Here is a 12,403-nt window from a genome sequence, read left to right as displayed (position 1 = left end):
GTACCTTGAAAACCAACCAAAGAACTACTCAGACAGGAGGGAGAGTAAAGGTGCAAAATATTCCACCGCGGGTGACCACACTACCACAATAATACATCTTCCTACAGGTTTACAGGAATCAGTAACTGAACCTTCAGGTGTCAGATTAAGAGACTATGGCATCCGTCCCTCCCGAGGTCAAATCTTAGCTCTGTTATTGCGTGTTGGAACTTCACAACGTTTTTAACTTTGAAAGACTATCTGTAAAACACTGACGGAAATACCTAACTTCTTAGGTTTGGTGTGAGCATAAAGTGAGAAAAGTGTACATAACGTTCTTAACGATATGACTGGAGCCTGGGAAGGCATTCCTGAGGCATCGTTACCGAAAGTGAAAGGGATGCATAATGGAAAAGTGTTAAGTCTGGGAGACGTCCGTGGCCTTTGAAGTGGACAAGCCGGTCATAAACTTGGCCTAGAGGGACTGTTCAGTGTCCTGTTTGGGGAATGGTGGCCTCCTCCAAGGCTCACCACTGTGGCAGGTGTGGTCCTGGATCTGCAGGTGAAGAGAGCTCCAGATTCTAGGTGTGGAGCGAGCCCTTTGCGAGGTGACAGCGCGAGGTCCCCTCAATGCCCTGGGGAGGTGGATTTTCCCAGCGAGAAGGGGCTGACAGGAGCTGCGTTTATTGCGAAGGCCCACAGGTAACGGGGCCATGCACCCAGCTGGGGAGACTGGAGTTAAAGGTGGGCGGCAGTCCCTGGTATTCAAGGCCACCTAAGACCCCCTGGACGGTGGACCCTGGGAAAGAGACGGGGTGCCCCCGCCCTGGCCAGGGTTTGTCCCTTGTGGGGCAGAGGGAGCCGGGGTGAGCAGCGCTGATGGTAGCCTGGGAACTGGGGCAGGGTCTGCGGGGCGGGTGGGGGACTGGAAGCAGAGCAGGAGGGAGGAGAGGGAAGAGCGCAGTGGGGTCAGAGGGCCCCGGCGCCTGCCCTGCGCTGGGTAAGATACCGCGCAGCCAAGTTCCCGCAGCCACCACTGGGTGTCGCCCTTGCCCCGCGAAGGGAGCAGGCGCGCGTTTCCCGAGGCGCCTCCTTCCTCTCAGCTCCTCCGGGTTAGATAGACAATGTCCCGGGACCGAGGTGGGCGTAGTGGTCCCAGCCCGGAGTCGTCCACCGTGGTCCCTGAGGGGCTGGCCCTGTGCAGAGCCTGAGGCCGGGTGGGCTTGGGCCGCTACCTTCAGAGAGCCCGCCAGGCCCAGCCTTGCGCGGACGCTCCCAGCACCTGGATTCTGCGGAGTCTGGATCGTTACTGCGAGGCTGCTGGGCCCTCCAGGAGAAGTCCTGTTGTGTCCGGAATTCTTGGGTTCTTGGTCTCACTGACTTCAAAAAGGAAGCCACGGACCCTCACGGTGAGTGTTACAGTTCTTAAAGGTGGCGTGTCCGGAGTTTGTTCCTTCTTATGTTCGGATGTGTTCGGAGTTTCTTCCTTCTGGTGGGTTCGTGGTCTCACTGGCTCAGGAGTGAAGCTGCAGACCTTCACAGTGAGTGTTACAGCTCTTAAGGTGGTGCGTCTGGAGTTGTTCGTTCCTCGCAGTGGGTTTGTGGTCTATGCTGGCTTCAGGAGTGAAGCTGCAGGCGTTCTCGGTGAGTGTTACAGCTCATAAAGGCAGTATGGACCCGAAGAGTGAGCAGTAGGAAGACTTATCACAAAGAGCAAAAGAACAAAGCTTCCACGGTGTGTAAGGGGACCCGAGCGGGTTGCCACTCCTGGCTCGGGCAGACTGCTTTTATTCTCTTATCTGGCCCCACCCACATCCTGCTGATTGGTCCATTTTACAGAGAGCCGATTGGTCTGTTTTACAGAGAGCTGATTGGTCCGTTTTGACAGGGTGCTGATTGGTGCATTTACAATCCCTGAGCTAGACACAAAAGTTCTCCATGTCCCCACTGGATTAGCTAGATACAGAGTGTGGATTGGTGTATTTACAAACCCTGAGCTAGACACAGAGTGCTGATTGGTGCATTTATAAACCTTGAGCTAGATATAGAGTGCTGATTGGTGCACTCACAAACCCTGAGCTAGACACAGGGTGCTGATTGGTGTGTTTACAAACCTTGAGCTAGATACAGAGTGCTGATTGGTGTATTTACAATCCCCTAGCTAGACATAAAGGTTCTCCAAGTCCCTCCCAGACTCAGGAGCCCAGCTGGCTTCACCCAGTGGATCCCGCATGGGGCTGCAGGTGGAGCTGCCTGCCAGTTGCACACAGTGGGCTCACACTCCTCAGCCCTTGGAAGGTCGATGGGACTGGGCGCCGTGGAGCAGGGGGTGATGCTCGTCTGGGAGGCTTGGGCCTCCCAGGAGGCCATGGCAGAGTGGGGCAGGGAGGCTCAGGTATGGCGGGCTGCAGGTCCCGAGCCCTGCCCCGCGGGGAGGCAGCTAAGGCCTGGTGAGAAATTGAGCACAGCAGCTGCTGGCCCAGGTGCTAAGCCCCTCACTGCCCAGGGCTGGCGAAGCTGGCCGGCCACTCCGAGTGCGGGGCCGGTTGAGCCCACACCCATCTGGAACTCATGCTGGCCTGCAAGCACTGTGCGCAGCCCCGGTTCCCGCCCACGCCTCTCCATCCACACCTCCCGACAAGCTGAGGGAGCCGGCTCCAGCCTTGGCCAGCCCAGGAAGAGGTTCCCACAGTGCAGTGGTGGGCTGAAGGGCTCCTCAAGTGCTGTCAGAGTGGGCGCCCAGGCAGAGGAGGTGCCGAGAGCGAGCGAGGGCTGTGAGGGCTGCCAGCACGCTGTCACCTCTCAATCCCCCCTTTAAACAGGACACCCCAACTGCTGTTGGGAATTTGGCCAATGACTGCTCTAGCTACTTCCTACTGGATGGGGTGAAGAAGGGGCCCTGCAGTTGTAGTGTCCTCCAGAGAGGAACTCTCTAGGCCAGTGGAAGTGCCAGAGGGTTGGTCCAGGGGTCTTCGGTAGAAGCTGTTAGTTGAACTCATTTGGGGTTCCATTTGTAAGACCATCTGTAGCTTGATGGCCTCGATTCTAGAGGAAACAAATTTGATAAGAAGTTTAAAAATATAAGGCCCAAAGGTGAGTAACAGCAAGATGGCTGCCACGGGACCTAGAAAGGGGAGAAGCCATGTTGCCCAACTCCAGAGGTTGGTATAAGAGTTTGAAAGGCATTGTCTGATTTCAGAAGCCTTTTCTTGTAAATGTCGGGCAGCATCTCGTACTATCCCTGACTGGTTAGTGTAAAAACAACACTCTTCCCCTAAGAAGGTGCAGAGTCCTCCTTTTTCAGCAGTGAGGAGATCTGGGCCTCAGCGGTTTTGGAGAGTCACTGCTGCCAAAGAGTCTATTTGGGATTGTAAAGTAAGAATAAATTTTGTTATTTCTTGCAAACTGTCTGAGAAATCCTTTGAGAGTGTGTGGTAGTAGGATAATGAAGTAGATAAACCGGCTATTCCAGTTCCTGTAGCAGTAGCCATTCGTAACCCTATAAGTAGGGGTATTAGTTGTATGGCTCTGTACTGACGGACTTGAGCTTTGAGGGGTACTCATAAGGTCTGATTTCCTGGGGCAATGTTAATGTTGGGACTCAGAAAGACTAAGGTGCAGGTGCCTGTCCAGTTAGTGGGGAGGCAGATATAGGTCGATGTTCCACATAGAAAAATATGCCTTGGTTGGGTAGACAGAACTTTACCCTGGCTTTTAAAGGAATAGGGTACACTGTTTTTGTCTTTACTGCTTCATCTCTCTTTCTTTCTCTTTGACTTCTTCTTTGTCTCTCTCTTTCTCTGACTTCCTCTTTCTCTCTTTCCTTTGACTCCTTCTCTTTGTCTCTATTTCTTGCTCTTTCTCTGACTTTCTTTTTCTCTCTTTCCTTCTTGCTGGTCTGCCAACTGCTTATGCTGCTGTTCTCCCCTCTTCTTCCCATTCTGATGGCTTTGGCAGTGTAAGAGTGCCACCTCCTTGTGTTTTTGCATTGAGTGCAATAACTCTATAATTTCCTTGTGGTATTCAATGGGGGTCCCCCCAGAGGTTAGGAACTCCCTTTTTTCCATATTGCAGCATGGGCATGTAGGATTAAATAAGCATACTTGCTGTCTGTATACACATTTATTCTTTTTCCCTTTTCCAGTTCTAAGGCTCGGGTAAGTGCCACCAGTTCTGCTAACTGGGTACTAGTCCCTGGGGGAAGAGGCTTACTTTTAAGTATGGTTACATCACTAACTATGGCTTAACCTGCCCTTCATATCCTATTCTCCACAAATGAACTTCCATCAGTATATAGGTTAAGATCAGGATAAGTTAAGGGGACTTCTAAGAGATCATCTCGGGAGGCATAAGTCTGGACTATAATTTGTTGGCAGTCATGCTCGATCGGTTCCCCATCCTCTGGGACAAAAGTGGCAGGGTTGAGGGCCATGCAGGTGCATATTTGAAGCACCGGTCCCTCAAGGAGTAGTGCCTGGTATCTAAGTAGGCGGTTGTCTGATAGCCGTAAACTTCCATTGGCACCTAGTATGCCATTTACATCATGAGTAGTCCAGACAGTGAGATCCTTTCCTTGTATTATTTTGACAGCCTCTGACACTAAGATGGTCACTGCTGCAACTACCCTTAAACAGTGAGGCCAGCCTTTTGCTACTGCATCAGTTTCCTTACTTAGGTATGCCACTGGCTGTGGGGTTGTCCCACGAGTCTGAGTAAGGACTCCAAGAGCTATCCTGGCTCTCTCTGTGATGTATAATGAGAAGTTCTGTCCTGTGGGAAGGCTTAAAGCTTGAGCTTGCACTAGGGCCTGCTTTAAGGTTTTGAAGGCTGTTTCTGCCTCTGGTTCCCATTCGACTAGATGAGTATTTGCCTTCTGGGTTTCCTTGATTAGCATATAGAGGGGCCTGGCTATCTCGCTGTATCTGGGGATCCATAGTCGGCAAAAGCCGGTAATTCCAAGGAACCCCTGCAACTGTTTTAATGTCTTAGGGCAAGGATAAGCCAGTATAGGCTGTATTCATTCCTTGCTGAGGGACCTGGTCCCTCTATCTAAGATTAGGCCTAGATATTTGACCTGCTGTAGGCAAAGCCGGGCCTTTGACCTAGACACCTTGTACGCTTGATTAGCTAGAACGTTCAAGAGATCTAGAGTGGCCTGCTGGCACAAGGCTTCCAAACTGGTAGCCAAAAGTAAATCATCCACATATTGAAGGACCAGAGTGCCTGGACTTGAGAAGTGGATTAGATCTTGGGCCAGTGCCTGACCAAACAGATGAGGGCTATCCCTAAACCCTTGGGGCAAGACTGTCCACGCGAATTGGGATGTATGGTCTGTGGGATCCTCAAAAGCAAAGAGGGACTGGGAGTCAGAGTGCAGGGGAATACAGAAGAAGACGTCCTTGAGGTCCAGAACCATGAACCATTCTGATTCCTCTGGCATTTGAGAGAGCAGGGTATAGGGGTTTGGTACAACCGGATATAGAGGAATTACTGCCTCATTAATGACTCTAAGATCTTGCACTAGTCTCCACTGACCGTTCAGTTTTTGTACTCCTAGAATGGGGTGTTGCAGGGACTGCTGCATTTCCTTACTAAGCCTTGAGCTTTCAAATGTTTAACAATATTCTGTAATCCTTTATGAGCTTCAGGTCTTAAGGGATATTGCCTTTGATAAGGAAAAGTGGTGGGATCTTTTAACCTGATTTGCACTGGGCGGGCATTTTTTGCCCTTCCAAATTGTCCTTCCAATGCCCAGACTTCAGGGTTGATTCCCTCCTCAAGTAGGGGACAACAAATGGGTAACTTGTTCCCCGTATTCATGTAGATAATAGCTCCAGTCTTGGCTAATATATCCCTCCCTAATAAGGGTGTGGGACTTTCAGGCATAACAAAAAAGGCATGTGAAAAGAGCAAAGTCTCTCAATTACAACTGAGGAGGTGAGAGAAATACCTGGTTACAGGCTATCCCAGGATTCCTTGGATGGTAACAGACCTTGAGGACAGTCGTCCAGGACAGGAGATTAACACTGAGAAGGCCGTGCCAGTGTCCAAGAGGAAGTCAATTTCCTGGCCCTCAGTAGTTAAACATACCCGGGGCTCAGTTAGGGTGATGACATGAGCTGGTGCTTGCCTCAGGCACCCTCAGTCCTGTTGTTGGATCATCTGGTTGGGGGCTTCTGACCCAGGGAACCTTTATCCTCTGGGGCAGTGCTCCTTCCAGTGATTGCCTCGGCATAGTGGACATGGACAAGGGGTCAGCTTGTTTCTCATTGGACAATCTTTTTTAAAGTGTCCTAATAAACCACACTGATAACAAGCTCTACCAGGTGATTGGCCTGCTCTATTTTCTGTCCTCTCTGAACCACCAAGGTTTGATTGTCTAAGGACCACGACTAAGGCTACAGCCTTTCTCTGATCTTGCTTCTCCTTTTGGGCCTGTTCCTCTTGGTCCCTATTATAGAACACTGAGGTTGCCAGGTTTAATAATGCCTCTAGATTTTGTTCAGGGCCCAGAGCTTGCTTTTGGAGCTTTCTCCTGATATCTATGGCTGATTGGGTCATAAAATTATCTTTTAGAATCAATTGACCCTTGAGTGATTCGGGTGACAGGGGAGTATATTTTCTTAAGGCCTCCCGTAGCTGCTTGAGGAAGGCAGAAGGACTTTCTTCCTTTCCCTGAGTTATGGTGGGCATCATTGAATAATTCATGGGCTTTTTTCTAATTCTCCTTAGTCCTTCTAGAACACAGGTCAACAGATGTTTACGACTCCAGTCCCCATGATCTGAGTCAAGGTCCCAGTGGGGATCCATACTGGTGATGGCTTGCTGACCGGTAGGGAATTTGTCCCTTTTTTTGGCTGTCATTCTATCATTTACTTGACTAAGATACCAGGTATCTCCAAACTCTCAGGCTGCAGCTAAATCCGCATTCTTTTCATTAAAGGCCAGGGTTTGATCTAATAGTAGCATGACATCTCTCCAAGCGAGGTCAAAGGTTTGCCCTAGACCCTGTAGGACATCTATGTACTTATCAGGATCATCTGAAAACTTCCCCAGGTCTACCTTGATCTGCTTTAAATCAGAGAGGGAGAAGGGGACATGTACTCGGGTTGGGCCAAATTCCCCTCCCCCTACAGCTTGAAGGGGACATAACCGATAGCTCGGGGGTTTTTGTGGTCCTTTGGAGATTTCTTTGCTTATTTCCTTCTGGGCAGGGGAGATTAGAGGAGGATTATCATTAATAGGAAGGGGAGCTATAGGGAGGCTAGGATGTGGGGGTAAGCTGAGAGGTCCTCCTGTGGGATGTAAATTGTAAGCTTTGCATAGTTGTGTATTCTCCCTCAATGAAAAGAAAGCTTGGAGACATAAGGTATTTCACTCCATTTGCCTTCCCTCTTACAGAAAAGGTCAAACTGTGGGATAGCATTGTAATTTGTACTTCCCTCAGGTGGCCATTTTTCCCCACTAGAGAGAGAATATTGGGGCCAAGCCCTAGTGCAGAAAAAAATGAGCCACCTCTTTTTCAGGGTTTGTGGGTCAAATTGGTCCCAATGGCTTAAGATGCATTTCAAGGGTGAGCCTGTTGATGCCTGAGTGTTTCCCATCTGAAAGACAAAACTACCTATGGTTTTGGTTTGTTTTGTTTCTCCCCCTGCCCAAGAACCCGCAATAGTCCCTGGACCCTGCTGATCGGAGTAGTTGCACTTACCTACGCAGCAGCAGAAACAACCCCTGCCCGAGAACCCGCAATGGTCCGTGGACCCTGCTGGTCAGAATAGTTGTGCTCACCGACGCAGCAGCAGAAACACTAGTTTTCTTCCCAGACCACATGGAGGACTGAGGAAGGTCGGATTTAGTGGCCCTTACCAACGCATTCTCAAAAACCTGCACCCTTGCCTGTCCTCCTAGACCACAAGGAGGACCGACCGAGAAAAATCAGATTTAGTGGCTCTTACCGATGCATTCTCGAAAACGTGTTAGAGTCTTAAGCATTCTCCTGTTAGTATTGGGAATTTACCCCTGTCCTATAAAGATGTTATGCCCCAAAAATGAAGTGGAGGGCCATACCCTGAGGGAGGGAAGGGATCTCCAGGGTTGGAAGAGTGACACCTTTTGTCCTCACTTATATGAATAGGAAGGATACAATTTCTGAAGCTCCCCATATCCTAGCTTCAGGAATAGCTTTTGTTAGGTCTGTTAGTCTGAGGAGGGATCCTAAAATTCCAGGTAGTCCCCACTATGACGGGGCTTTGGGCAAAAATTATGTCTTTCTGATTGGTGAGCCTGGGTGCCTAAAGAAGGTAACAGAGTCCTGGAGTTTATACTAGAAATCATTCTTATGGGAGAAACTAGAAAAGCACCAGAGACAGGTAGCAATTTTTAGAAGTGGGACTAACCTTGGAGAAGAGAGGCAAGAGGAAGTTTGTCTGGCATGCATTAGGACCCAGGGGGCAAGGGTCAGGATAGATAGGATAGATGGACAAATCTCGCTTGGGCGACATGCCTTTGAGAGTTCTGCTCATGGCTGCAGGGTCAACCAACTTGTTGTCGGGACCCTGGAGCTGCATGGCTTTCCTCTCTATTGACCCTCGGCTCAGCCTGGAAGTACAGGAAAAGCAGAAGCTGGTTCTAGGCAAACCAACGGTCTCAACTCTGAAGAGTCGGGGGTTATTAGACCTTTCCCAAAAAGCCTGACACTCGTGTCTTTAGTCTGGCAGCTGCGCTAGTCACTTTTAACTGGCTGACAGGTGCCTGGTATTTAGCCCCCGCATTCTAAGGAAAAGTAGGACAGAATAGCAAGCAAAAGGGGTCCGATGGTACTCACTGCTTGGTGATAGTCTCGCTGCTCAGTGACAGGTGATGGTCTCACCACTCAGCGATAGTCTCACTGCTTGGCGATAGGTGATAGTCCCTTTGTGGTTGCCAAAATGTGTCCGGAATTGGTGGGTTTTTGGTCTCACTGACTTCAACACGGACCCTCGCGGTGAGTGTTACAGTTCTTAAAGGTGACGTGTCCGGAGTTTGTTCCTTCTGCTGTTCAGAGATGTTCAGAGTTTCTTCCCTCCGGTGGGTTCATGGTCTCGCTGGCTCAGGAGTGAAGCTGCAGACATTCGCAGTGAGTGTTACAGCTCTTAAGATGGCGCGTCTGGAGTTGTTCGTTCCTCCTGGTGGGTTTGTTGTCTCACTGACTTCAGGAGTGAAGCTGTGGACCTTCGCAGTGAGTGTTACAGCTCATAAAGGCAGTGTGGACCCAAGGAGTGAGCTGTAGCAAGATTTATTGCAAAGAGTGAAAGAACAAAGCTTCCACAATGTGTAAGGGGACCCGAGCAGGTTGCCACTGCTGGCTCGGGCAGCCTGCTTTTATTCTCTTATCTGGCCCCACCCACATCCTGCTGATTGGTCCATTTTACAGAGAGCCGATTGGTCTGTTTTACAGAGAGCTGATTGGTCCGTTTTGACAGGGTGCTGATTGGTGCATTTACAATCCCTGAGCTAGACACAAAAGTTCTCCATGTCCCCACTAGATTAGCTAGATACAGAGTGTGGATTGGTGTATTTACAAACCCTGAGCTAGACAGAGAGTGCTGATTGGTGCATTTACAAACCTTGAGCTAGATACAAAGCGCCGATTGGTGCATTCACAATCCCTTAGCTAGACATAAAGGTTCTCCAAGTCCTCACCAGATTAACTGGATACAGAGTGCCGACTGGTGCATTCACACACCCTGAGCTAGACAGGGTGCTGATTGTTGTGTTTACAAACCTTGAGCTAGATACAGTGTGCTGAATGGTGTATTTACAATCCCCTAGCTAAACATAAAGGCTCTCCAAGTCCCTACCAGACTCAGGAGCCCAGCTGGCTTCACCTAGTGGATCCCGCATGGGGCTGCAGGTGGAGCTGCCTGCCTGTCCTGCGCCGTGCGCCTGCACTCCTCAGCCCTTGGGCGGTCGATGGGACCAGGCGCCATGGAGCAGGGGGCAGTGCTCCTCTGGGAGGCTCGGGCCACGCAGGAACCCAAGGCGGGGGTGGAGGGAAGGCTCAGGTATGGAGGGCTGCGGGGAGGCAGCTAAGGCCTGGCATGAAATTGAGCACAGCAGCTGCTGGCCCAGGTGCTAAGCCCCTCACTGTCCGGGGCTGGCGGGGCCCGCCGAGCCCACGCCCACCCGGAACTCGTGCTGGCCTGCAAGTACTGCACGCAGCCCCGGTTGCCCTGGCGCCTCTCTGGCCACACCTCCCTGCAAGCTGAGGGAGCCGGCTCCAGCCTCGGCCAGCCCAGGAAGGGGTTCCCATAGTGCAGCGGTGGGCTGAAGGGCTCCTCAAGTGCCGCCAGAGTGGGTGCCCAGGCAGAGGAGGCGCCGAGAGCGAGCAAGGGCTGCGAGGGCTGCCAGCACGCTGTCACCTCTTACTGTGACCACTGTCGATTTAGGGCCTCAAGAGCCTCGGTATTGCAGAGGGACCACACCAGGGCCTCACCCGCCCAGAATCCGCAGGCAGTGGAGTCCACCTCCACAGGACAGAAGCCCCGCCTGACTGCAGGCCTCAAGCCTCTTGGACCCCATCCCCTTCAGGGGCCTAGGGGACAGCAGCCCCCAGTGCTCAGGGAGCAGCTCCCAGAGAATCACTGGGAAAGTTGTTCCTCGGTCCTCACCCCGCACCCAGGCTCAGCTCCCCGACAGCGCCTGTTACTGAAAGGCTAGGGGAGCCCCCAGCATCAGGAGCCAAAGGGGAAATTCTAGAACCAGGCCCAGGAGGAACAAAAATAATTAAAAGCGACAACAGCTCACACCTAGCACTAACCTGTGCCGGGCACTATTCTAAGTACTTTACATGTCATTACTCATTTAATTCTCAGAGTCTTTGGGGAGATGTTATCACTGTTTTACAACTGAGGAAAGTGAGGTACACAGATCTTAAGTCTCTCTGGGTCTCAGTTTCCTAAAAATTCAACAGTTTTGAAAGGGAAGTGCCCTAGAAGTCTGCATGTGAATGGGCTCAGAGGACCTGTGACTCAGGAGGGAGGCTCTCCACCCCTCAACATGTTAGGGATACATCGTTACAGAAAGGGGAAGGAATTTCATGGTGAGAGTCAAAGTGCAGGGGGCTGGCCACAGAAGGTACTTTTGGACATGCTGGGGGACAAGAACGTTAGAAAAATGGCATCTAATGAGCTGGAGTACAGTGGTGAAATCACAGCTCACTGCAGCTTCAACCTCCTGGCCTCGTGCAATCCTCTCGCCTCGGCCTGCTGGTGGTCTTGATGGTGGGGAAGGAAAACTACATGTGATTGAGGGGAGGATGAAAAGAACACCCATCACGGGACTATTCACAAACGGGAGACAGACGCAACCTCGACGCCTGGGTCTTCAGTCGTTCTGCCCCAGCATCATTCCAGAGTCTAGCCCGGCCCTCTCGGTGCCATCTTGTCCCAAGGCCCTGCTGCCTGGCCTTTGGGAACACCGTAAGGTGCCACTGCCCACCCTTGCCATGGTCCTCTGCCTGACCTGTTCCCCAGCATGAACTTCCCCCACCATATGCCCAGTTTGGAATTCCATGAGGGGTAATGTGAGAGGGAACTTAGAAGAAACTGTTTTAAATAACAGAAGCTAACACTCTCGAGGACAGTCTAAAAAGGTTTTCTTTGATGATTAAGCCTGGGAGAGTTAAGACTGAAGGAAGGACTAGAAGAAGGAAAACGAGGATTTGGATGAGACTACAGGTGAATTTCCCGCAGATGGAAGCGCTGGAGAGGGACACTGAGCAGCTCTGCAGCGCCCATCAGCAGGAACACCAGGCAGGCTGGGCCTCCATCCATGGGTGCCTCAGGCTCTCCATCTGTGCATCCGGACAGCCATCACCCCTCACAGAGTTGTTATGAGGCTCCAAGGAATCACTGTGTATGAATCACTCAGCACAGTGCCTGACTTGTAGTAAGTGCTCTATTTTAGTATTATTTTTCCTTTGAAACAAAAACTTGCAGAAAATTGGGGACAAGAACAGGGAGAGCCCATGGGAACATCCAGCCTGACTGCCTCCCTTTAAGGTAAGGAGACAGCGCAGAGAGCTACTCTCCCAACCAGCACCTGAGTGGACGCTCCCGCCAGGGCCTCCTGCCCCCAACTGCCCACTCCTTTCTTTGCCGGTGAGGCACAGTCAGGACGGTCTCACAGCACTCCTGGGGGTTGAGTCTGACCACAGCACAGCGCCTGGGTAGTCCACACAGACCGTCTGCACACCAGTCAGGGTGCTAGGGATAGACAATCCAACTCAAAATAGTTTAAGCCTACTCCCCCGCCCAAAAAATGTACTTGTTCCTGTAGCTAAGACGTCTGGGATTGGTAGAACCTGAAATGACTGCATTAGGACACTGTCTCTTCTGTGTTCTGTCCTTTCTTCCCTTCATTCCTTTTCCTTCCTTTCCCTCCA

The sequence above is a fragment of the Hylobates moloch genome, unplaced genomic scaffold (assembly GCF_009828535.3).
Source record: "Hylobates moloch isolate HMO894 unplaced genomic scaffold, HMol_V3 SCAFFOLD_5, whole genome shotgun sequence".
Classification (NCBI taxonomy): domain Eukaryota; kingdom Metazoa; phylum Chordata; class Mammalia; order Primates; family Hylobatidae; genus Hylobates; species Hylobates moloch.
Note: the sequence above shows the minus strand (reverse complement) of the source record.